This window comes from Chiloscyllium plagiosum, unplaced genomic scaffold (genome assembly GCF_037043375.1).
Source record: "Chiloscyllium plagiosum isolate Xiang-an unplaced genomic scaffold, Cpla_swu_hap1 HiC_scaffold_46, whole genome shotgun sequence".
Lineage (NCBI taxonomy): Eukaryota > Metazoa > Chordata > Chondrichthyes > Orectolobiformes > Hemiscylliidae > Chiloscyllium > Chiloscyllium plagiosum.
In genome coordinates this window covers 16,738,063-16,764,906 of record NW_028270184.1, presented here as the reverse complement: position 1 = coordinate 16,764,906, position 26,844 = coordinate 16,738,063, and the positions used below count along the sequence as shown (strand labels likewise).

Here is a 26,844-nt window from a genome sequence, read left to right as displayed (position 1 = left end):
TAAACTATTTTTAAAATTATCTGTTCATGAACTCTGCACCACCAGATGCCCTAACTCCAGCCCCCACCCCACCACCCAACATCAGCTTTATACATCTCTTCCTTTGATTGACAACACTTTTACCTTAGCCTTATTCAATTATGAGATCTCTGACCATAAGACATAGGAATGGAAGTAAGACCATTTGGCCCATCGAGTCCACTCCTCCATTCAATCATAGCTGATGGGCATTTCAACACCACTTACCCGCACTCTCCCTGTATCTTGTTGGGCTTTTGCTCATGACTGGAACATAGATTTGTTACAAATGTCAAAATAGTTAAAATCTTTGGCAGTGGTTAGGCAATGCTTCACTGTCAGGTTGTCCACTTGCCAAATTTCAAGTGGTTTGTGTATTTGAGTAAAGTGCACATTATTGCTGATATAATGAGGGAAGGATATGCTTACAGTGAAGAGATCAATATAAAAGAATTTCTGCAGAGGAAGCGCTTGCTTCTGACAATAGCATTGCAGACAAAGCTATTTAGTGCATTACAAAAGCAGAGTTTATTTAATTAAACACACATTGAATTGTCGAATGCTGCATCAAGGTCTTGCTTTGAGGAGAGTCTGGAACCAGCCACCAGAGAATAGTCATCAAATTGGTCCAAAGCAAAAAAGCATGCAATTTTTTTTTTGCATTTTGCATTTTATTCCTGTTGACCTAAGAGACAGGTGGATGTGCTGTGGTTAGTTTGGCCAAGAAGATTATTTTGCAAGATGTACGTGTCTGGCCGAATCAAAAGAAGAAGTGGCCCAATATGGAAAATAACATAAATTGAGGGCACAAGGGCAGAGTAGTTAATTCAGAGACGAGGTGATTCTGATCGGTGAATCTTTTTTGAACCTCTGTCTTTCTGTTTCTCTCCATTTGGTTCGAACTCCGCCTCTCTCTCTCTCTCTCTCTCTCCCCCCCTCTCTCATTATATCCCACTCTTCCTCCCTTGCATTCTCTCTCTCACTTTCTCTCTCTCTCTTGCTCTTTCTGTCTCAGTGCCTCTCTCTCTCTCTTCTCTTACTCTCATGGGGAGGTGCCCTTGTTGGACTGGGGTGGATAAAGTTAAAAATCACAAAACACCAGGTTATTGTCAAATAGATTTATTTGACAGTATTAGCCTTCAGAGCGCTGCTCCTTCATCAAGGAGCTAGTGGGGTAGGATCATAGCACACAGAATTTTTCATAAAAGTTCACAGTGTCATACAATTGATGCGATGTATTGAACAAATCTAAATTGCTGGTAAGCCTTTAATCACTTAGAATGGGTTGCCAGTTTTGATTGATTAATATGTACATTTGCATATTAATGAATCAAAACTTGCATCACTGTGCAAAGTGATTGAAGACTTAACAGCAGTCTAGGTTTGTTCAATACATCTATCAGTTGTATGACACTTTAACCTTTTACTATAAATATTGTTTGCTATGACACTGCCCCACTAGCTACCTTTCAAAGGAGCAATGCTCCAAAAGCTTGTACTTCCAAATAAACCTGTTGGACTGTAAGCTGGTGTTGTGTGATTTTTATCTTTCTCTTTCACTGACTCTCCCTCACTCACACTCTCTCTCACTATAGATCTCTCACTGCCACTCTTCCTACTTCTTCCCCGATGTCTCTCTCACTCTCTCTCCCTCAATCACTCTCTCTCTCTCGATCTTTGTGTCTCAATATCTCTCTCACACACACTAACTCTCCCTCCCTCCCTCTCTCTCTCTTACACACACTCTTCCCCCCCCCCCACACTGTTCCTCAATCCCCCACTATCTCTCTGTCAATATTTCTCTCTTTATATCTCACAGCTGTCTCTCACACAGTCTCCCAATCTCTCTCTTTGTCTCTCACTGTCTCTGTCAGTCTCTTCTTCTCTCTGTCATTCTCTCACTGTCCTGCTCTCTACCTTGCACCATCGCTGTCACACATACATATACACTAGTTGTCTCTCTCAATGTCTCGCTCTGTTCATCTTCGTTGTTCTTTCCCTCTCTCTGTTTCTACTCTGTCACTGACTCACTCTGTCTGTATCACTGTCTTTCTCTCCCTCTCTCTCATGATTTTGAGATGCCAGCATTGGACTGGGGTGTACAAAGTGAAAAATCACACAACACCAAACTATGGTCGAACAGGTTTAATTAGAAGCACCAGCTTTTGCAGTGCTGCTCCTTCATCAGGTGGTTGTGGAGTATAAGATTGTATGACACAATATTTATAGCAAATGTTTACAGTGTGATGTAACTGAAATTATATATTGAAAAAAGATTTTTTGTTAAGTTTCTCATCTGTTAGAATGACCATGTTGGTTTCAGTTCTTTCATATGTAAATCACAAAACATTTTTAAAAGTTACATTCTCAAGTGAACTTTCACAATTGACATCATGTTGGCCCAGATAATGTATTGAAGATGTGAGCTTCCCAGTGTGAGACTGTCTGTGCCATAATGGTCAGACTGATTCTAATCTAAAAACGGATTTACAGAAGCTTACATGCTGTTTTTAATCAAAGTAAAATGGAATTCTGCAAGGATAGATTCATCCCACAAACTTATATGTAGGTTAGGTGAATTGGCTATGCTAAGTTGCCCATAGTGTTCAGGAGTGTGTAGGTTAGGTGATTAGTCAGGGTTAAATGTCAAGTAATAAGGTCAGGGTGGGATGCTCTTCGCAGGGTCAGAGTGGAATGCTGGGCTGAGGTGCTTGTTTCCACACTGTAGGGATTCTATGTTCTATTCCCTAACTTGTCCATGTCCAGCAAGTTTCCAAACTAAACTATTCCCATTTGGCAAATACTCTTTTCATATACTTGTGCCTGCCAAATGTCATTTAAAATGCGGAGCCTTTGGCTTTGATTTTTGTTACCATTGTCTGCAAGAATAGTGCCAGAAGACTGGAGGATAGCTAATGTTCTTCCCTTTTTCAAGGAGGAGAGTGGAGACAACTCTGGAAATTATAGACCTATGAGCCTTGCTTCGGTTGTGGGTAAAGTGTTGGAAAGGGTTATAAGAGATAAGACTTTTAATCATCTAGAAAGGAATATGTTGATTAGGGGTAATCAACATGGTTTTCTGAAGAGTAGGTCATGCCTCACAAAACCTATAGAGTTCTTTGAGAAGGTGACCAAACAGGTGGATGAGGATAAAACAGTTGATGTGCTGTATATGGATTTCAGTAAGACATTTGATAAGGTTCCCCATGGTAGGCTATTGCACAAAATACAGAGGCATGGGATTGAGGGTGATTTAGCATTTTGGATCAGAAATTGGCTAAATGAAAGAAGACAGAAGGTGGTAGTTGATGGGAAATATTTATCCTGGAGTTCAGTTAATAGTGGGGTACTGCAAAGATATGTTTTGGGTCCACTGTTGTTTGTCATTTTCAGAAATGACCTGGATGAGGGCATAGGAGGATGGGTTAGTAAATTTGTGGATGAGACTAAAGTCAGTAGAGTTGTAGATAGTGACAAGGGATGTTGTAGGTTACAGAGAGATACAGATAAGCTGCAGAGCTGGGCTGAGAGTTGGCAAATGGAGTTTTATGCAGAAAATTGTGAGATGATTCACTTTGGAAGATGTAACAGGAATGCAGAGTACTGGGCTAATGGTAAAATTCTTGGTAGTGTAGACGAGCAGAGAGATCTCGGTATCCAGATACATAGATCCTTGAAAGTTGCCACCCAGGTTGATAGGGTTCTTAAGAAGGCATACGATGTGTTAACTTTTATTGGTAGAGGGATTGAATTTCGGAACAATGACATCATGCGGCAGCTGTACAGAACCCTGGTGCAGCCACATTTGGAGTATTGCATACAGTTCTGGTTACCACAGAACAGGAAGGATGTGGAAGCTTTGGAGAGAATTCAGAGGAGATTTGCTAGTATGTTGCCTGATACGCAGGGTAGGTCTCATGAGGAAAGGTTGAGGCTGTTTTCGTTAGAGAGAAGATTGAGAGCTGACTTAATTGAGACATATAAGATAATCAGAGGGTTAGATAGATTGCACAGTGAGAGCCTTTTTCCTCAGATGGCAATGGCAAACACGAGGAGACAAAGCTTTAAATTGAGGTGTGATAGTTTTGGGCAGACGTCAGCGGTAGTTTCTTTACTCAGAGCGTAGTAGGAGCATGGAACGCACTGCCTGCAACAGTAGGGGACTCGCCAACTTTAAGGCATTTAAGTGGTTATTGGATAGGCATATGGACAAGACTGGAATAGTATAGGTTCAATGGGTTTCAGATTGGTTCCACAGGTCAGCGCAACATTGAGGGCCGAAGGGCCTCTACTGTCCAGTAATGTTCCATGTTCTATAAATGTTGCATCTGTACCAGCATCTGACTCTTTCTCTGGCATTCAATTCACATATGAACCACCCTCTGTGTGAAAAGGTTACCCTACCAGTCCCCTATATCTCTCGCCTCTCCCCTAAATACTCTGCCCCCTAGTTTTGAACTCCTCTGCACTCGGGAAAATACCTTTGCCCTTTAACCTCATCTATGCCTTTCAGGAATTTATATACCTCTGTAAGGTCACACCTCAATGTCCTATGCTCTAGTGAAAAAAATGTCCTATCCCTCCTCTCCTTACTGATGCCAATATTGCTCAATTCTATCATCATTTGAATCATACTTTGCCTTTCTGATTTTTTTTTTCTCTATCGATGTGGACAACATCACGTTTGCCCCAGCGCGTGTTTACCAATTTACTGACCTTGTTTATATAATTCCAAAGCCTCCTTACCTCCTCTACATGAGCCATGATGATGCACAGTTTTGAACTGTCATGGAAACATCCTTTCCATGTCCCCGTCCAGTCAAACCCATTCCGATACTTATAAGGCAGTCATTGTTGACTGCTCTGAATCACAGTGAAATTATTTTCATGTTCTTATCAGTGAGAGCGTGGGGAAGTGGATCTAAGTCCATGAAAAGAACAGCCATGATCTTACTGAATGGCAGACCAGACTCGAAGGGTCAGTCGGCCTACTCTTGCTCTTGGTTCTTATGCTCTTATCCATCTATCTATCATGATCGTTTGTGACATTGAGGCAAGTAGTGAATCATAGTGAATTAAAATGAAGCTACAGAAAATTATTAAGGCGGCTAGTAGCATTCTGTGATTTATTGCAGGAGGAACTGCACAAAGATGAGTAATAACGTTCTGCTTCAGTTCTACAGGAAGTGGTGAGACTAAGACTGAAATACTCTGTGGTTTTGGTCTTCTTGGTTTAGGTAGAATGGAGATATGTTGGAAATAGTGCGGAAGGTGCTTCCTAAGTTGACACTTTTAATTGACAAGCTGTCTCTTGAGATAACATTGCACAGACTCTCCTGCTGTTCACTATGATTTACAGGAGTCAGCAATGACTGCATTAATTTTTTTTTACTGGACAGATGAGAAAAGGATGTTTAATCTTGTGGGTTAGTACAGAGATAGGGGCAATGTTTCAAAATTAGGTATCTCTCTTTCTGGACAGATTAGGGTATTTTTTCTCTCAGAGAGCTGTTTGGCATTGGAATTTCTGCCTCAAGGCCGTAGAGACAATTGCCTTGAATGTTAAGGCAGAGATGGATAATCTTGAGAGAGAAGATAATTAGGGTAAGATGTGAAAGTGGAATTGAAAACACTGAGAATGAATGATCTTATGGATGGCCAAACAGGGATCGAGTGGCCCCAATGGTTTTATGGCTGTCCAAATTCTTACGCTCTCCAGTTCTCTTTGCATCCCTTTTCTCTGAGTTTGAGCCACCACCCTCTTTCGTCGCAAATAGAGCACACCATCTTTCTATTCTAGTTGTATATCAAGCTAACAGTGAGGTAAGGAAGAATTTCTTTTTCTACAAGGTTCTGTGTTTTTGAACATTTTTGCCACAGAGAACTGCGGGGGCAGAGCCCTTGTGTATATTTAAGGCCGAGGTAGATTCTTGATCAGTAGGAGAATTAAGGGAGACAGGGAAAGGGCAGGGAAGTGGACATGAGGCGTGTCCTACCAGTTCACATCTCTTTTTCTTCCTCGCAATCTCAACCACACACCCCATTGTTTCTTCCTCTTTATTTTCTCTCCATCTTCGTACCTACTCTTTTGGCTGTTTCCGCTGCAGTTACTTTAATTTCTCTCCATCACATTACCTGTCGCCCTGGCTCTCTCTTTAAACCTCTCATCGATGTTTGTGATCCCACAATTTACTAGAACACTTGGACAGGGAAAAAACAGTACATCAGCATTGATCTATCCATGCAAAATTCGAATTGTGAATTGTAGAGCTTCATGTTTTCTCTAATATGAGAAGCAATGTGCCAAGTAACTCATCTCAAATTGGACCCATTCACTAAAAAGAGAATGTTTTACCCTAATTCCGTCCCATGACTCACAACCTGATTTCACCCTTTTCAGTTTCCACCTTCTGGCCGGGCAAGAGATGACCCATTGTGGCAGCGGACATTTTGCCTTCCTGGTGAGTTTACCTGCTTCCCAGTTCGGAGGAAGCAACACAGATGTAGACTTGAACCCCAGCGGCTAAATACATCCTCTTATTACCAACGATGTGAACTTTTTCCTTAAGAACCCAGGCAGAAATTACCCCGCTGTCTTCCTGAACAGCGGCAGTCGTTGCCCAGAAAGTAAGTTGCTGAACCCCAACCAGAATAACAAGAACGGCAATGCGGCTCAGCTTTTCCAAAATCTGCTGAACAACAGAACCCAGAACACTAATGAACCAGTGGGCTGTATCATTCTCTACACCACCTATAGCCCATACCTAGACCTCTGTTTCAGTAACACGAGAACTAAGAGATCATCTCTGCCTTGCAAAATTCCCCATTTTGGGACATATGAACTGAACCAGACATTCACAAGTATTTTGTCTTCAGTGAAATATTTGCACATGATGCAGATCGGAGCCGACACCAGGATAAGCTGGCTGCAGTGGAGAATACCGGGTTTCATGTCAGAAGGTGTGACGTAGAAGGTTCACTCAGGTGTACAGAATGTTGTGCACCGGAATATTTCATCGAACAGACACCAAAGATACAATAAATCTATTAAGGAATCTGGGATTTTCTGTAAATGGGGTCTGTGCCTATTCGAGTACCTCTATCACATTTCAAATCAGTATAATAATCCGAGTGTACCAATATACACTGATATCCTTCCTGCTTATCATTCAATGAATCATTTCAGATGTCATTCAAGAAAAAAGTCAATTATCAATTCATTAAATTCAAGAATCCCTCACAGTCAAAACCAATTCAATTCGCAACCTCTTTTTTCCTATCCATCAACACTTCTGCAAATGCAACCCAATAGTGGTCCCACATTCCCCATATCATTCTTATTCTACCCCAGCTGATCACTGCATACGTTTGACAACAATGGGAAGCTAGACAGTAACATTCAGACCCAGTGCTAGAGACGTATGTGAAATAACTACAATGAGGCTGGTGCCCGTCTCCAAGTCACCCTTTATATACACATGAACAGTCCCTGACTTTGGTACTGCCTCATTCAAAGAAAGCTATCAAAGTGTCAGGTTCTTTGACACTCCCCCTTCTTATTTGTCAGCCAGGGCTCCCTGATCGATTCACCTTCTTGATGGCTTTACCTGCTTCCAAGTCACAGTCAGGGAACTCATATTCTATGAGATACGGCTGACTGACCTGGTCACAACCACTGCAGTACGGCCACTGGAAATCAAGCACATGCTAAAAAAAAAGTTACATACCCAGGGAGAGAAAGGGAGATCCATGTTGGGGCCGGCTCAGAGAGTAGAAAAAAATTGAATGTGAAGGAGACCAGTAAAGAATGAAGAAGACAGGTTTAACTGTCTGAATGAAACATTCCATTTGTGAAATGGTTTGCTTCCCCGACCTTGATTTGTAATCCTCTAAGTCATTGAACTCTGCAGTTTCTATATCATTTCCAAATGTTCTTTCTTCAATGTTGTGTTGTTGAAATTGGTCAAAAAACAGAGATATCATTTCTTTGCACATTTGTATTCAGTGAAATGGCTTGCATGCATAAAAAGACATTTTTCCTGCTTCTATTTTTATGCGTATAAAATAAAGTTAATCCCACCGTTGTACAGCAATCTGCATTCAGATGTATGATTTATCTCATTCACCTGCCACTTCTTCCCATCAATGAGTCATGTTTCTGTTTGGAGAAGAAATATGAATGAGCTGGAGAAGAAGTGGCAGTGCCCATAGTGAGGATTCTCCAAAATTGCAGCTGGAAGGTGGGGATCAGGGAAGGGGGTGGATTTCACAAGAACTATTAAGGACGGAAAGGGAGAGACAGGTGGTGTATGTGGGAGCACCAAGACAGTGCGGAGAATGCAGTTGCAGCCTGGAGGGGCATCTGGCTGCATTCTCAAAAGCAGGGGTTAAATGGAAGAGGACACAAAGGATTCACTCAGATCAGCCTGGGCTGACTGTGAAACAGGCCACAGACATTGGGAAGTTACTGGTAGGAGTAAGGGCTTATGCCCGAAACGTCAATTCTCCTGCTCCTCGCATGCTGCCTGGCCTGCTGTGTTTTTCCAGCACCACATTTTTCAACTCTGGGACTCCAGCATCTGCAGTCCTCACTTTCTCCTTTGAATCAATCATATTCACTGTGAGACTGGTTACAGTCACTCTATAGTTACTGGATGGTATGTACGTTTGGGCCGGAGGAGGGAGAGGTGTGTGGTCTTTAGCTGAGGGCAGGCTGTTACTGTCTAGTTACTGAGATGTGGATACCCGAGGCCAAGGTCACTGTGAGACTGTCTTTTTACTGGAGGCTGTGCAATTGAGGCCAGGGACACTGAGACTGTTTGCAATCACCATGTATATATTGGGAGGTATGTAAATGAGACCTGAATCACAGTGACCACATAGCTAGTGGGAGGAGCGTTGGCAAGGCTAGTGCCCCTGGACTAATCTTCCAGTCCAGGGTCCACTGTGAGACATTTTACAGTCACCGTATTGTTACTGGGAGCTGCATAAATAAGGTCAGGCTTATGTGTACACCCAGTGATAAAGAATGAGCAGCTGGCCATTTCGCAGCAACTCCTAATAGGAAAGTGTGGGGTCACAGGAATCAGATGGGGGGTGGGTATGACTAGTGTGTAGATGCAACCAGGACAAAATTGTCCAAATGTCATAAAACCATGCAGAACCTATTACTGCTGCAGGCAATGGGGTGTGATGTCACGGAGGATCTCAGGAGGCGAAGAGACAGCAAACCATGCTCTCTACTTCAGAGACCAACAAGCTAATCTTCCGGTCCAGTGTCCACACCATGGAGCAAGTGGAGATGTGCTTCTTCCAGAACATACACAAGGAGAGCTCTGTGCTCAGCAGCCTTGAAAAAAGAAACTGGCTAGGTAACATTATCTCAGTCTGACATCCTGAGAATCAGCAAATCCATTTATGCCAGTCTGTACGATACGAAGTCCACAGACAGCGCAGCCTCACAGTCGTTCCATTCTGTATTATGGAGGTCTTAGACAGCAGCATGTGGGAGAGGCTAGATCAGCCGTTACCTCTGAATGAGCTGACGAAGGCCCTCGAGTCCTTAGAAAAGATTAAAAGACCCGGAAGTGATGGCTTACTGGCCGAGGTTTATTTATTCTGTTGTATTCGAACTGGCCTCAGGAGCCAAGAGAAATCGAGGGAAGGGCAAGGCCATTTTCTTTGGAAACTTGGCTGACTGATCCTCTATCCCTTTGATTGCTGGAGATGCATGACAGTATGTTTCTGGCAGGTAGCATGAGTGAATTCCATGAGGAAAGATGGTATCACCCTTATCTACAAGTGGAAGAGGGAGAATGAGGAAATTAAAAATTGGCAGCCAAAATCCTTGCCGAATGCAGACTACAAAATCCTGTCTAGGTCACCAACAACCGGGTCAGGTCTGCTCTGGGATCAGTGATTCACCCCGAGCAAACCTGTGCTGTACCAGGTAGGTTCTGAAAGCCTCACACTCCTTAGTGTAACTATCACTTCACATTGAGCCTAGCTTCTTTTTTATTTCAAAACTATACCTCGAAGTGAAGGAGCCATTGGGAAGTAGTGACCATAACACAATAAGCTTCAATCTGCAATTTGAGAGGGAAAGGGTACAGTCGGAAGTGACAATTTTTTAATTCTATAAAGGGAACTATGGAGCTATGAGGGAGGAGCTGGCCAAAATTCAATGGTGCAATACCTTAGCAAGGACGACAGTGGAGGAACAATGGCAGATATTTCTGTGTATAATGCAGAAGATGCAGGATCAGTTCATTCCAAAAAGGAAGAAAGATCCTAAGAGGAGGCATGGGTGGCCGTGGCTGACGAGGGAAGTTAAGAAACATATAAAGTTAAAAGAGAAAAAGTATAACATTGCAAAGATAAGTGGGAAAACGGAGGATTGGGAAGCTTTTAAAGAACAACAGAGGATTACTAAGAAGGAAATACGCAGTGAAAAAAATGAGGTATGAAGGTAAACTGGCCAAAAATATAAAGGAAGATAGTAAAAGCTTTTTTAGGTATATGAAAGGCAAAAAAATGGTTAAGACTAAAATTGGGCCCTTGAAGACAGAAACAGGGGAATATATTATGGGGAACAAAGAAATGGCAGAAGAATTGAATTGGTACTTCAGATCTGTGTTCACTGGGGAAGACACAAGCAATCTCCCTGAGGTAACAGTGGTTGAAGGACCTGAACTGAAGAGAATTTTTATTTGCCAGGAATTGGTGTTGGAGAGACTGTTAGGTCTGAAGGTTGATAAGTCCCCAGGGCCTGATGGTCTACATCCCCGGGTAAAGAAGGAGGTGGCTCAAGAAATCGTGGATGTGTTGGTGATTATTTTCCAGAGTTCGATAGATTTGGGATCAGTTCCTGCAGATTGGAGGGTGGCTAATGTTGTCCCACCTTTTAAGAAAGATGGGAGAGAGAAAGCAGGAAATTATAGACCAGTTAGTCTGATCTCAGTGGTGGGAAAGATGCTGGAGTCTATTATAAAGGATGAAATTACAACACATCTGGATAGTAGTAACAGGATAGGTCAGAGTCAGCATGGCTTTATGAAGGGGAAATCATGCTTGACTAATCTTCTGGAATTGTTTGAGGATGTAACTCTGAAGCTGGACAAGGGAGATCCAGGAGATGTAGTGTACCTGGACTTTCAGAAAGCTTTTGATAAAGTCCCACATAGGAGGTTAGTGAGCAAAATTAGGGGGCATGGTATTGGGGACAAAGTACTAACTTGGATTGAAAGTTGGTTGGCTGACAGGAAACAAAGAGTAGTGATAAACGGCTCCGTTTCGGAATGGCAGTCAGTGACCAGTGGGGTACCGCAGGGATCAGTGCTCGGACTGCAGCTTTTTACAATATATATTAATGATATAGAAGATGGTATTAGTAATAACATTAGCAAATTTGCTGATGATACTAAGCTGGGTGGCAGGGTGAAATGTGAGGAGGATGTTAGGAGATTACAGGGTGACCTGGACAGGTTAGATGAGTGATCAGATGCATGGCAGATGCAGTTTAATGTGGATAAATGTATGATTATCCACTTTGGTGGCAAGAACAGGAAGGCAGATTACTACCGAAATGGAATCAATTTAGGTAAAGGGGCAGTGCAAAGAGATCTGGGTGTTCTTGTACACCAGTCAATGAAGGTAAGCATGCAGGTACAGCAGGTAGTGAAGAAGGCTAATAGCATGCTGGCCTTCATAACAAGAGGGATTGAGACCACACCTGGAGTATTGTGTGCAGTTCTGGTCTCCAAATTTGAGGAAAGACATTCTGGCTATTGAGGGAGTACAGCGTAGGTTCACGAGGTCAATTCCTGGAATGGCAGGATTACCTTACGCTGAAAGACTAGAGCGACTGGGCTTGTATACCCTTGAGTTTAGAAGACTGAGAGGGGATCTGATTGAGACATATAAGATTATTAAAGGATTGGACACGCTGGAGGCAGGAAACATGTTTCCGCTGATGGGTGAGTGTCGAACAAGAGGACACAGCTTAAAAATACGGGTAGACCATTTCGGACAGAGATGACGAGAAACGTCTTCACCCAGAGAGTGGTGGCTGTGTGGAGGCCCAGTCTCTGGATTCATTTAAGAAAGAGTTGGATAGAGCTCTCAAGGATAGTGGAATCAAGGGTTATGGAGATAAGTCAGGAACAGGATACTGATTAAGAATGATCAGCCATGATCATATTGAATGGTGCTGCAGGCTCGAAGGGCAGAATGGCTTACCCCTGCACCTATTGTCTATATACTTTATTCATAAACTATCTCTGTATACATTTTCGCAAAAGTAGTTTGATTCTGTCCAGTTGCATGTTAAACACTACTGGCTTTAAAATAGTGACGTAAAAGGATAGATTGGATCTAGAAGTTAAAGTTCTGAATTGAAGGAAGGCCAATTTTCATAGTATTTGGCAAAATCTTTCAAAAATTGTTTGGGTGGGGTGGGGTAGATGTTTGCTAGTGAAGTGACGGCTTCAAAAGTGAGGTAACGAGAGTCCAGAGCCAGTATGATCCTGTTAGGATGAAGGGCAAGGCTGATAACTGTAGGGAATGTAGGATGACGAGAAAAATTGAGGTTTTTGTCACAAATAAGCAGGAGACATATTCCAGCTATAAACAGCAGAATTCGATTGTATCCCTAGAAGAGTATAAAGGCAGTATGAATATACTTAACAGGGAAATCAAGAGGGCAAACAGGGGACATGAGGTATCTTTGGAAAGTACGGTTCAGGAGAATCTAAAGGGTTTTGACAACTACATTAAGGACAAAGAGGTAACTAGGGCAAGAATATGACCCATTAAAGATTAACAAGGTTGCCTATGTGTGGAGCCACAGGAGATGGGGCAGATACTAAACAACAGCTTTGCTTCAGTTTTTACTGGAGAAGGGTATAGAAAATACAGAACACAGGGAATCAAATAGCAACATCTTTAAAAATGTCCATATTACAGAAGAGGCGGTACTGGACGTCTCAAAATGCATCAAGGTTGATAAATCCCCATGATCTGATCATGTGTACCCAGAACTCTGTGGGAAGTTAGTGAAGTGGTTGCAGGACTCCTTGCTGAACTATTTGTCTCATCAATAGCCACAGATGAGGTACCAGAACACAGAAGGTTGGATAACGTGATGCCACTATTTAAGAAAGGTGGGAAGGAAAAGCTAGGGAACTGTAAACCGGTGAGCTTGACATCAGTGGTGGGCAAGTTGTTGGAGGGATTCCTGAGGGACAGGATGTATATGTACTGGAAAGGCAACGCATATGAATAGTCAATATGGCTTTGTGCATGGGAAATCGTATCTCACTAACTTGCGTTTTTTGAAGAAGTAACAAAGGGGATTGATAAGGAATGATTGGTGGACGTGATCGATGTGGACTTCAATTCGACAAGGTTCCTCATGGTATACTGGTTAAAAATGTTAGATCACATGGAAATCTTGCAATCTGGATACAGAACTGGCTCGAAGGTAGAAGACAGACGGTGGTGATGGACGTTTGCTTTTCAGACTCGAGGCCTGTGACCAGCATTGTGCCACAAGTTCAGTGCTGGGTCCACTGCTATTTGTCAGTTATATAAATGCTTTGAATGTGATCATACAAGGCATGGTTAGTAACTTTGCAGACAACACCAGAATTGGACATCAGTGTAGTGGACAGTGAAGCAGGTTACCTCAGACTACAACAGGATCTTGATCAGATGGGCCAATGAGCCGAAGAGTGGCAGGTGGAGGTTAATTTGGAGAAATTCGAGGGGCTGCATTTTAGAAAGACAAATCAGGGCAGGACTTATACACGTAATGGTAAGGTCCTGCCAAATATTGTTGAACAAAGAGATCTTGGAGGGCAGGTTCATAGTTCCTTGATAGTGGAGTTGCAGGTAGACAGAATCGTGAAGAATCCATTTATTATGCTTGCCTTTATTGATGATTACCTTGAGGAGATGAGTTGGAGATCATATTAGATTAGATTAGATTAGATTGCAGCGTGGAAACAGGCCCTTCTGCCCAACAAGTCCACACCGACCCGCCGAAGCGCAACCCACCCATACCCCTACATTTACCCCTTACCTCACACTACGGGCAATTTTGCATGGCCAATTCACCTGACCTGCACATCTTTGGACTATGGGAGGAAACCGGAACACCCGGAGGAGAACATGGGGAGAACGTGGAAACTCCACATAGTCAGTCGCCTGAGGCGGGAATTGAACCCGGGTCTCAGGCAGCAGTGCTAACCACTGTGCCACCGTGCTGCCCATGGCAGCTGTGCAGGGCATTGTATAGGCTACTTTTGGAATACTGCGTGCAATTCTAGTCTCCCTGCTATAGGAAGAATGTGGTGAAACTTGAAAAATTTCAGAAAAGATTTACAAGGATGTTGCCAGGGCTAGAAGGTTTGAGGTATAGGGAGAGATTCTGAAATGGCAGAGGCTATTTTCCCAGGAGGCAGAGAGGTGATCTGATCGTGGCTTATAAAATTATGAGGAGCATGAATCGGCTAAGTAGAAAAGATCTTTTCTACAGGGAGATGGGAGTCCAAACCTCAAGGGTATAGATCTAATGCCAGAGGAGAAATATTTAAAATGGATACAAAGGGCAATATTTTCATGCAGAGGGTGATGCGTTTATGCAATGAGCTGCCACAGCATTTGCTACAGTTGGTACAAGTACATCATTTAAAAGGCATCTGGATGGGTAAAGGAATAGGAAGGGTTTAGAAGGACTAGATTAATTTAGGATATCTCGTTGACGCGGACAACTTGGAGTGGAGGATCCGTTTCAATGCTGGACAACTCTATGACTGCACAATAATTGAGACAGGCGAGATTTGAGAGGTTGGAGGAATGCACAGATCAGGGAATGGTTGGAAGGTTAAGAGGACTTTACAAACAAACAGAGGTAATTGGATATGAGAGTTAATCAAGTGATCGGGAGAATTGTAAGAGGTGGTAGAGATTTTGAAAATAAGTAGAGAAGTAAAGTCTGGAGGAGGTTATAGAGAAAAGGAGCTGGAAATGTGTTGCTGGAAAAGCGCAGGTCAGGCAGCATCCAGGGAACAGGAGAATCGACGTTTCGTTTCGGTTCATAAGCTCTTCTTCAGGAATGAGGAAAGTTTGTCCAGCAGGCTAAGATAAAAGGTAGGGAGGAGGGACTTGGGGGAGGGGCGTCGGAAATGTGATAGGTGGAAAGAGGTCAAGGTGAGGGTAATAGGTCAGACTAGGGTGGGGGCGGAGAGGTCGGGAAGAAGATCTCAGGTTAGGAAGGCGGTGCTGAATTTGACGGATTTGACTGAGACAGGGTGGGGGGAGGGGAAATGAGGAAACTGGTGAAATCCGAGTTCATGCCTTGTGGTTGGAGGGTTCCTAGCCGGAAGATGAGGCGTTCTTCCTCCAACCGTCGTTTTGTTGTGGTCTGACGATGGAGGAGTCCAAAGACCTGCATATCCTTGGTGGAGTGGGAGGGGGAATTGAAATGTTTAGCTACAGGGTGGTTGGGTTGGTTGGTCCGGGTGTCCCAGAGGTGTTCTCTGAAATGCTCCGCAAGTAGCCGGCCTGTCTCCCCAATATAGAGGAGGCCACATCGGGTGCAGAGGATGCAATAGATGATATGTGTGGAGGTGCAGGTGAATCTGAGGCGGATATGGAAGTTTCCTTTGGGGCCTTGGAGGGAGGTGAGGGGGGAGGTGTGGGCGCAAGTCTTGCACCTCCTGCGGTTGCAGTGGAAGGTGCCGGGAGTGGAGGTTGGGTTGGTGGGGGGTGTGGATCTGACGAGGGAGTCACGGAGGGAGTGGTCTTTACGGAATGCTGATAGGGGAGGGGAGGGAAATATATCCTTGGTGGTGGGGTCCGTTTGGAGGTAGCGGAAATGACGGCGGATGATGCGCTGTACATGGTGATTGGTGGGGTGGTAGGTGAGGACCAGTGGGGTTCTGTCCTGGTGGCGGTTGGAGGGGCGGGGTTCAAGGGCGGAGGAGCAGGAAGTGGAAGAGATGCGGTGGAGGGCATCGTCGACCACGTCGTGGGGGAAATTGCGGTCCTTGAAGAAGGAGGCCATCTGGGTTGTGCGTTTTTGGAACTGGTCCTCCTGGGAGCAGATGCGGCGGAGTCGAACGAATTGGGAGAATGGGATGGCGTTTTTACAGGGGGCAGGATGGGAGGAGGTGTAGTCCAGCTAGCTGTGGGAGTCGGTCGGTTTGTAGTAGATGTCCGTGTTGATTCGGTCCCTCCAAGGCCCCAAAGGAAAGACTTGCGCCCACACCTCCCCCCTCACCTCCCTCCAAGGCCCCAAAGGAACAACCCAGATGGCCTCCTTCTTCAAAGACCGCAATGTCCGCCCCGACGTGGTCGACGATGCCCTCCACCGCATCTCTTCCACTTCCCGCTCCTCCGCCCTTGAACCCCGCCCCTCCAACCGCCACCAGGACAGAACCCCACTGGTCCTCACCTACCACCCCACCAATCTCCATGTACAGCGCATCATCCGCCGTCATTTCAGCTACCTCCAAACGGACCCCACCACCAAGGATATATTTCCCTCCCCTCCCCTATCAGCATTCCGTAAAGACCACTCCCTCCGTGACTCCCTCATCAGATCCACACCCCCCACCAACCCAACCTCCACTCCCGGCACCTTCCACTGCAAACGCAGGAGGTGCAAGACTTGCGCCCACACCTCCCCCCTCACCTCCCTCCAAGGCCCCAAAGGAAACTTCCATATCCGCCTCAGATTCACCTGCACCTCCACACATATCATCTATTGCATCCTCTGCACCCGATATGGCCTCCTCTATATTGGGGAGACAGGCCGGCTACTTGCGGAGCGTTTCAGAGAACACCTCTGGGACACCCGGACCAACCAACCCAACCACCCTGTAGCTCAACATTTCAATTCCCCCTCCCACTCCACCAAGGATATGCAGGTCTTTGGACTCCTCCATCGTCAGACCACAACAAAACGACGGTTGGAGGAAGAACGCCTCATCTTCCGGCTAGGAACCCTCCAACCACAAGGGATGAACTCGGATTTCACCAGTTTCCTCATTTCCCCTCCCCCCACCCTGTCTCAGTCAAATCCATCAAATTCAGCACCGCCTTCCTAACCTGAGATCTTCTTCCCGACCTCTCCGCCCCCACCCCAGTCTGACCTATCACCCTCACCTTGACCTCTTTCCACCTATCACATTTCCGACGCCCCTCCCCCAAGTCCCTCCTCCCTACCTTTTATCTTAGCCTGCTGGACAAACTTTCCTCATTCCTGAAGAAGGCTTATGAACCGAAACGAAACGTCGATTCTCCTGTTCCCTGGATGCTGCCTGACCTGCTGCGCTTTTCCAGCAACACATTTCCAGCTCTGATCTCCAGCATCTGCAGACCTCACTTTCTCCTCTATAGAGATAAGGAGCCATATATGAACTGCAAGAGGCTACAGAAGTAAAGGGTTGAAGGGACTGAAGCGTTTACATGGATATAAGTAGGAGGGACTAGTATAGCTTACGGAGAATGTGTATGTTGTGGAGATGGGTGAACTTTATAGAGATTGTGAGGATTGGAGAGATTACATTAGGAAGGATACTTGCAGCTGTACGGCATATGGGGTTATGGAAGATTGCAGGAGCTTGAGGAGGTCACCAAGGTATGGAGATTTGCTGTGAAGGAGGAAGATTATACTGATAATGAGGGCTGTAAGGGAGTGAGGAAGTTGCAAAGGCTTTTTGGGTCTGGAAGACGCTCTACAAATAGGGGCAGCTCAATGTACTGGAGACTTTTTCAGACAAGAAACATTGTGGCAGTGCAGGGGAACACACGGACAGGGAGGGTTGTATTGGGAAGAGAGGTTCACAGAGATAGGACTGATTGTATGGACTGGAAAAAGCGATTCTGATACAGAATGTTTGAGAGACTGCAGATGCCTACAGGGAGAGTGTGTGTGTGTGTGTGTGTGTGTGTGTGTGTGGTTTACATGAACTTAAGACATTTGACAAGGCCCCACATGAAAAGCTGGTATCCCCAGGGGATCCAAAAGAAGTTGGCAAACTGGATTCAAACTTGGCGGAATGAGGGAGGAGTTAAAATGTTCGGTTACATTCCTCATTCAACACCTTCTCCATCACCAAACCCTAACCAGTCGATGCCGAGAGGAAGAACGCCTCATCATCCACCTTGGGACCCTCCAGTCAGACGGGATCAATGTGGATTTCACCAGTTTCCTCATTTCCCCTCCCCCCATCTTATTCCAGATTCAAACTTGCAACTCGTCTCCGCCCCTTGACCTGTCCTACCGGTTCATCTTCCTTTCATCCTATCCACTCCACCCTCTCTCCAACCTGTCACCTTCATCCCCAACTTCATCTACATATCGCATTCCTAGCTTCCTTCCCCACTCCCCACCTACACCCCTCCACCACCCCCCTCCCCACCCAGCCCCACACTCCTTCCATTTATCTCTCAGCATCCTTGGGCCACAAGTTGCATTCCTGATGAAGGATTTATGCTGAAACTTTGATCCTCCTGCTCCTCGGATGTTACCTGACCAGCTGTGCTTTTCCAACACCACACTCTCTGACTATCCACATACTGTGTCACAAAATCCTCTTGCTCACATTGGGCAAAAACTGACCCACCTAAACTACTCGAATTATCACATTTCCCGTCAATATTTGGAAAGTTAAAGCCCCCATAACAACAACTCTGTTACTTTCACTCCTCTCCAGAATAATCTTAGCAATCCTTTCCTCGACATCTCTGGAAATTTTCGGAGGCCTATAGAAAACATCCAACAGGGTGACCTCTCCTTTCCAGTTTCTAATCTCAGGCTACACTCCCTAAGTAGATGAGTTCTCACCAAATATTGCCACCTTAATACCGTCCTTGACTAACAATGCCATACCTCTCCCTCTTTTCAAGAGGATGTTACAGGGACATGGATAGTTTTAGGTGGCTGCAAGAGATTACAACTTTAGGAAGGCTAATAGTGACTGGAGAAAGTAGAGATAGGGAGCATTCTAGTTACAAAAAGCAGGTCAGAGACGGAGAATATTGTAGAGACTGAATGAGGTGACAGGCACGGGGAGGGTCAAAGTGGCTTCAGAAGGTCACCCGAACAATGAGTATAGTAGAGACTGAAGCAAATTACACAAGGAGGAAAAGCTTTACCGTTTGGAGAACCTGAAGCAGTTGGGGAGATTTGCAGTAACGGTAGGAGATTACAGAAATAGTGAATTGCTGAAGCATGGGAGGAAGGAGTGTTGCAAAGACTGGAGGAGGGTGTACTGATGGGGTGGTTTGTAGGAGATGGCAGAGACTGGAGGAGATGGGAAAGATAGTGACTACTGCAGTGACTGCAGTTTGCTGAGACAGGGCATGCTGTAGAGAGAGGAGCAAGTTACAGAGATAGGGTGGGTAGTAAGGACTGGAGGAGGTTACAGAGATAGGGACAGTAATAGAAGTTAGATAGATAAAACACAGCAACATAACACATGACATAAATACTGTGTTGAAGACAGAGAACAGCATAGTACAAAAAGATATCAGACTTAATTAGCAGCCTCTCGCGACAGATCTGCTTCCACCTCTGTTGAACTGAACTTCACGAAAACAGCATGTGAAGATCCCAGTCATCAATTGTAGCCCATGCTATCTTTGCAAAGCTCAGTAAAGGAATGGTGAAAGCAGGCCTCGTGAGAGGATAACAATGGAGCTTCTGTGCTCCCACTTCAGCGCTCAAGCTGTGTCATGTTTGTGGGCCTAGAGCTTTGAGCCCTCTAATTCACCTTTATCCAACACAAGTGATCTTACCTGCAGGATTTATTGAAGACTGTAGATCTCACTCTCCCTCATCTTTCTGGCTGGTTGATTGTCTTCAATGTGGTGATGGATGAGGCAGAATGTGGGAATTCTGCTGAGTTAAGAATTCCGAGTAGCTACAGGAGACACAGAAATAGAAAGATTCAGAAATTACGCTGATGAAATGAGTATTACCCGAATAGAATGATACCGAGTCTCACAGAGATGTAAAAAATCCCAGTCTCCATTCCTGGTCAATGTTACATAATCTTTTAGGCTCTCCTGTCTACAGTGGAGAATTCTGTCAGCCCAGAATCTTAGAGTAGCTGCAACAGAAAGTGGCAGACAGATGCAGCAGCTAGACACACACACACACAGTGAGGGATCACATGAAGAGATACTGAGCAATCCCAAAAGCATGCAAGAAGTTTCAGAATCAAACAATACTGTCAGAAGAAGTGGTTTTGATTCATGGGGCATTGGCACCAGTGCTCAAGAAAAGCGAGCTTCAGTATTGGATTCCACAAGATCAGTGCTGGGACCAGTGTCCTGGCTAGTCGTATGAATACGATTACGAATAGCCTTTTAACTGACAGAGATGAGGCAGGAACAGGGGTCGGGTGAGTCGATATTTTCAAAAACAATGAGAAAGGTTCAAACATAGGAATAACATGATAATGTGGATGAAGAAAGGAACAGTAAGGGACAAGTTTAACTGGTAATAAGATGTAAGTTATTGTTTCTCTATTTGAATGCGCAAAGTATCTGCAATAAGATGGATGGACAGGTGAACACAGAAGTGAATGACTTTGATCTAATCACCAGAGAGACTTGGTTAATGTGAACAAAATGTAGGACATTAATATTCAAGAGTACTCAGTTTTACAGAGGGACAGACAGAATGGAAATGGAGGAGGGAGGAACCTTTTAGTTCGGCATAACAAAAGCAAGACTGACAAATTATTTATCCCCAGGTTATGAAATACAGTCAGTAGGAAAGCAATTTGGAAGGACGATGTGCCAAGAATTGAAAATAGGTGAACACTTTTGACTTGGATATCAGCACTGCATCGTTAAGACACTGCATTAAACAGGAACCTACTGGGATTTGTAAAAAGACAAGGGAATAATTATGGGGGACTTCAGTTTGCATACAGTCCGGGTCAATCACATTGGCAAGAGTGATCTCAAAATGGAGTTTGTAGAATGGTTTTGTCAGTGTTTCTTGGAACAACAACAACATTGTTCACTAACTGGAGGTAGATCTGTTTCAGATCGAGTGTTGCATAATAAAGCAGAGTAAATGAGCAATGTCACAGTAAGAGTTCCTCCAGGAAATTAGGAATAAGATGGAATTCAAAGGGATGATGAAGTTTTAAAGTGAGCCCCATAAAGGATAAACAATAACCGAGAACAAGAAGCAGCGTGCCATGGTTTGAGTATGAAAATGAGCACTGGTGGAGATAAACAGGGGAAACAGGATTATGTCTGGCTGTAAATGAACAGAGGCAAACAGTGCCAAATATTCACCAAAAAGGGACATACTCTGGGCACTCTTACCATCTGTTCTCCTCGGTCTACAACAGAAACCCTAGCATTTTCCAGGTCTGAACAAGAGTTAGATCAGACTCAAGACATTAACTGTTTCTCCGCACAGCTTCCTGCAGCACACCCTGTGCGAACTACATTATCCATGCTGCCCGGGATCGTAGCGCCTGCGCAGTACGAGTTGGTAAACATGCCGGGCGGATACTAGGTCCGCGGGGCCAGGTGGGTGTTGTAGTTCTAACGAGTGTGCACGCGCACCGCGGCAGTTAGCGACCAACGACCAGGAACTCGCGTGAGAGCGCACGGGGTGCCCCGAGCGCAGGTCACGTGACGTGGCTGGCATTTGGGGAGTGCCCCTGTAAATCAGGGTGGGGGGCGGGGTTGGCAGTCTTATGCATCACCTTCAATCAACATCCTTTCTCCAAACCTGACAGGCAGGAGGCTGGAAGAACACAGCAAGCCAGGTAGCGTCAGGAGGTGGAATAATCGACGTCTCAGGTGTCCCCCTTCTTAAAGATTGGGAGGAGATGTTGGGAAGCTGCATATAAAGGAGGTGGTTGGGGCAGGGTAGTGAGGTGGGGATAGGTGAAGTACCGTAGTTGGTTGGACAATGGGAGGAATGAATCCAATTGGAGGTAGAGAGCAGTGGAAGTGATAGGGAGTGACTGGGAAGGGAGTCAGGGAATGGGATGGGAGGTTATTAGAAATTGGAGACCCCAAAGTTGAGTCCTTTGGACTGTAGGGTGCCCAGAGAGAAGATAACGTGTTGTTCCTCCAATTTGTGTAGTGGTTGGTTTTGGCAATGGGGATGCCAAGGATGATCATGTCAGAAAGGGAGTGCTTGGGGTAATCTAAGTGGGTGGCCACTGCAGACCCCCAGCCCCAGCCGCCCGCCCCCGCCCCGGATTCTCAGCAAACTGTTTTCTAAGTTTACGTTTAGTCTCCTGTTGTAGAAAAGACTAGATTGGGTGCACCAGATGCAGTAAACTAGGTTGGAAGGGAGGCAGGTGAACCTCTGTCTCACCTGCAAGGATTGTTTGGGGCCTTGAATGGAACTGTGTAAGGTGACGTGCCAGCAGGTTTGGCATCTTTTCCGGTTGCAGGGGTAGGTACCTGGGGGTTCAGGAGGGGGGTCGGTGGGGAGAGTGGTGCAAACCAAGGACTGTCAAAGGGAACGGTCCTTGCGGAAGGCAGAGAGGGGTGGGGAGGGGAAGATGTTCTTGGTGGTCTGGTCTAGTTGGAGTTGGTGAAGTGTTTAAGGATGATGCATTGGATCTGGAGACACGTGGGTTGGGAGGTGAGGACAAAGGGGACTCTCTAAAATGCAAAATTGGCCGGTCTAGTAAGGATTGATTAGGGATAGTCATCATGGCTTTGTGTGTGGGAAATCATGTATCATGAACTTGATAGAGTTTTCTGAAGAAGTAACAAAGAGGGCAGAGTGGTGGATGTGATTTATATGGACTTCAGTTAGGTGTTCAACACGATTACTCATGAGAGACTGGTTAGCAAGATCAAATCACATGGAATACAGAGAGAACTAGCCATTTGGATACAGATCTGGCTCGATCGTAGAAAACATAGGGTGGTGGTCAAGGTTTACTTTTCAGACATCTGTGACCAGTGGTGTGCTGTGTCCACTACTTTTCATCATTGTATAAATGATTCGGATGTGAACGTAGGAGGTATAGTTAGTAAGTTTGCAGATGACACCAAAATTGGAGCTGTAGTGGACACCGGAGAAGGTTACCTTACTTTGCAGTGGGATCTTGATCAGATGGGCCAATGGGCTGCCAAGTCACAGATGAAGTTTAATTAAGATAAATGTGAGGTGCTGCATTTTGGAAAAGCAAATCAGATCAGTACTTTGGTAAGGTCATAGGGAGTGTTGCTGGACAAAGAGACCTTGGAGTGCAGGTTCATAGCTCCTTGAAAGTGGAGTCGCAGGTAGATATGATAGTGAAGAAGGCGTTTGGTATGCTTTCCTTTATTAGTCAGAGCATTGAGTACAGGAATTGGGAGGTCATGGTGTGGCTCTACAGGGCATTCATTAGGCCACTGTTGCAATATTGCATGCAATTCCGGTCTCCTTCCTATCGGAAAGATGTTGTGAAACTTGAAAGGGTTCAGAAAAGATTTACAAGGATGTTGACAGGGTTGGAGGATTTGAGCCATAGGGAAAGGCTGAACAGGCTGGGGCTGTTTTCCCTGGAGCGTCAGAGGCTGAGGGATGACCTTCTAGAAGTTTACAAAATTATGAGGGGCATGGATAGGATAAATCGGCAAAGTCTTTTCCCTGGGGTCGGGGAGTCCAGAACTAGAGGGCATAGGTTTAGGGTGAGAGGGGAAAGATATAAAAGAAACCTAAGGGGCAACTTTTTCATGCAGAGGGTAGTACGTGTATGGAATGAGCTGCCGTAAGAAGTGGTGGAGGCTGGTACAATTGCAACATTTAAGAGGCATTTGGATGGGTATATGAATAGGAAGAGTTTGGAGGCTTATGGGCCAGGTGCTGTCAGGTGGGACTAGATTGGGTTGGGATATCTGGTCAGCATGGACGGGTTGGACCTAAGGGTGTGCTTCCATGCTGTACATCTTTATGACCCTATGACTTATTCATTTAATGGTAATGTTCTAGGGAGGTTTATAATTCCTTGAAAGTAGAGTTGCAGATAGATAAGATAGTGAAGAAGGCATTGGTATACTTTCCTTTATTGGTCAGAGCATTAAGTATAGGCATTGGAGTCGTGTTGCGGCCGTATGGGCCATTGGTTCGGCCACTTTTGAAACATTGCATGCAATTCTGGTCTCCTTCTTATCAGAAGGATGTCGTGAAACTTGAAAGGATTCAAACTCTCTGGAGAGCCTAAATAGGCTGTGGCTGTTTTCCCTGGAGTGTCAGAGGCTGAGGAGTAACCTTTATACATGTTTATGAAATCCTGAGGGGCATGGATAGGATAAACAGACAAGATCTTTTCCCTGGGGCGACCGAGTCCAGAACTAGACAGCATAGTTTAGGATGAGAGGGTAAAGATGTATAAGGGGCCTAAGGGGCAAATTTTTCATGCCAAGAGTGATGCATGCATGGAATGAACTGCCAGAGGAAGTGGTGGAGGCTGGTACAACTACAGCTTTCAAAAGGCAGCTGGATGGGTATATGAAGAGGAAGGGTTTAGAGGAATCTGGGCCAAGTGCTGGCAAATGGGACTAGATGAGGTTAGGATATCTCATCGGCATGGACAAGTTGGTCTGAAGGGTCTGTTTCTGTGCTATACATCTCTCTGACTCTATATGCATGCATTTGGAAATACAGGGTCTGATTAGGAGCAGTCAGCATAGCTTTGTGCATGGGAGATCATGCCTCACCAAGTTGTTAGAATTCTTTGATGAAGTCACAAGGAAGGTTGATGAGTGTATGGCAGTAGACATATTTTATGTGGATTTCAGTAAGGCCTTTGATAAAGTTCCACATGGGAAGGCTGCTCTGGAAGGTTAGCTCACATGAAATTCAGGGCAAGCTGGCAAATTAGATACAAAGCTGGCTTGATGGTAGGAATGCAGCGGCTAATAGTGGAAGGATGCTTGTCGAACCGGAGGCCTGTGACTAGTGGAGTGCCTGAGGAGTCGGTACTGGGCTCATTGGTGTTTGTTACCTATATCATTGATTTAAATAAGAATGTACGAGGCATGATTAGTAAGTTTGCTGATGGCATTAAAATAGATGGCATCGTGGATCGAGAGGCAGGTTACCAGAAATTGCAGCAGGACCTTGATCAGCTGGGGAAGTAGGCCGGGAAATGGCAAATGGGCGAGGACAGTGTGGAGAGAGAGAGAGAACCTGGGAAAGAGTGCATCTGGGAAAATTACCAAACAGTGAAATTCACAACTAATCTTGGAGGAACTGTTGGGCGAAGTTCACAGCACAGAATCAGATAAGTTAATTGTTGTTTTAAGTCTGTCCAAGAGAAAGGCTACAGTAATCAGTATAGTGGATTCTTTCTTGGTTGTTTGTTTTTGGAGATAAGTGTCTTGATTAAACTTAAAATATAAGCCATAGCTATTAATTTAACCTGGGGCAGTGTTTGTTGAGGAATAAGACAGTGTTATTTTCTGGGTCTATATATTGTGAAGGAGCAAAAATGGCCTTTGAAGTGATATGTACTTATTGTCAGATGTGGGAGTCTAAAGAGCATTTAAGGGTTACTGCAGATTATATCTGCCATAAATGCTGTTGGATGCGAATCTTATCAGATCGAGTAGATCGGTTGGAGAGACAGATAGAAGCGATGAGGAATTTGCAACAGCAACAGTATGTGATGGATGGCAGTTATAGGAAGGTGGGGAAGTCTCAGATACAGTCACATAGATGGGTTAACTCCAGGAAGGGTAAGAGAGGTAGGCAGCTACTGCAGGAACCTTTTGTGGATATACCCATTGCAAACAGGTATGCTGTTTTGGAAAATGTAGGAGGTGATGGATTCTCAGGGGAACATAGCACAAACAGCCACGTTTCTGATATTGAGACTGGCTCTAATGCAATGAGGGGTACGTCGGCTTCCAAGATATCAGTTGTGTTAGGGGATTCTGTAGTCAGAGGTACAGACAGACGTTTCTGTGGCCAGCAGAGAAAAAGCAGAATGGTGTGATGTTTCCCTGGTGCCAGGATCATGGATGTCTCAGAGAGGGTGCAGGATGCTCTCACTGGGGAGAGGGGCCAGTGAAATTGGAACAAATTACATTGGAAGGGAAAAGATTGAGATTCTGAAGGGAGATTACAGAGAGTTAGGCAGAAATTTAAAAAGGAGGTCCTCTCGGGTAGTAATATCTGGATTACTCCCAGTGCTACGAGCTAGTGAGGGCAGGAATAGGAGGATAGGGCAGATGAATGGATGGCTGAGGAGCTGGTGTATGGGAGAAGGATTCACACTTTTGGATCATTTTAATCTCTTCTGGGGTAGAAGTGACCTGTACAAGAAGGATGGATTGCACCTAAATTGGAAGGGGACTAATATACTGGCAGGGAAATTTACGAGAACTGCTTGGGACGATTTTAAACTAGTAAGATGGGGTGGGGGCTGGGACCCAGGGAGATAGTGAGGAAAGAGATCGATCTGAGACGGGTACAGCTGAGAACAGAATTGAGTCAAACAGTCAGGGCAGGCAGGGACAAGATAGGACTAAAAAATTAAACTTCATTTATTTCAATGCAAGGGGCCAAACAGGGAAGGCAGATGAACTCCAGACATGGTGAGGAACATGGGACTGGGATATCATAGCAATTACGGAAACATGGCTCAGGGATGGGCAGGACTGGCAGCTTAATGTTCCAGGATACAAATGCTACAGGAAGGATAGAAAGGGAGGCAAGAGAGGATGGGGAGTAGCATTTTTGATAAGGGATAGCATTACAGCTGTGCTGACGGAGGATATTCCCGGAAATACATCCTGGCAAGTTATTTGGGTGGAACTGAGAAATAAGAAAGG

General features: G+C 44.9%; 1 long non-coding RNA gene across 1 annotated transcript; it reads right to left on the bottom strand.

The window, feature by feature from the left end:
• Window positions 1-7,628: 7,628 nt before the first annotated feature.
• LOC122543956 (uncharacterized) lies at window positions 7,629-21,490 on the bottom strand. Its single transcript, XR_006310203.2, has 3 exons — window positions 21,373-21,490; window positions 19,825-19,949; window positions 7,629-9,813 (listed from the first exon to the last, which is right to left on the bottom strand). It is a non-coding gene; the product is annotated as an uncharacterized LOC122543956 (long non-coding RNA).
• Window positions 21,491-26,844: the final 5,354 nt, after the last annotated feature.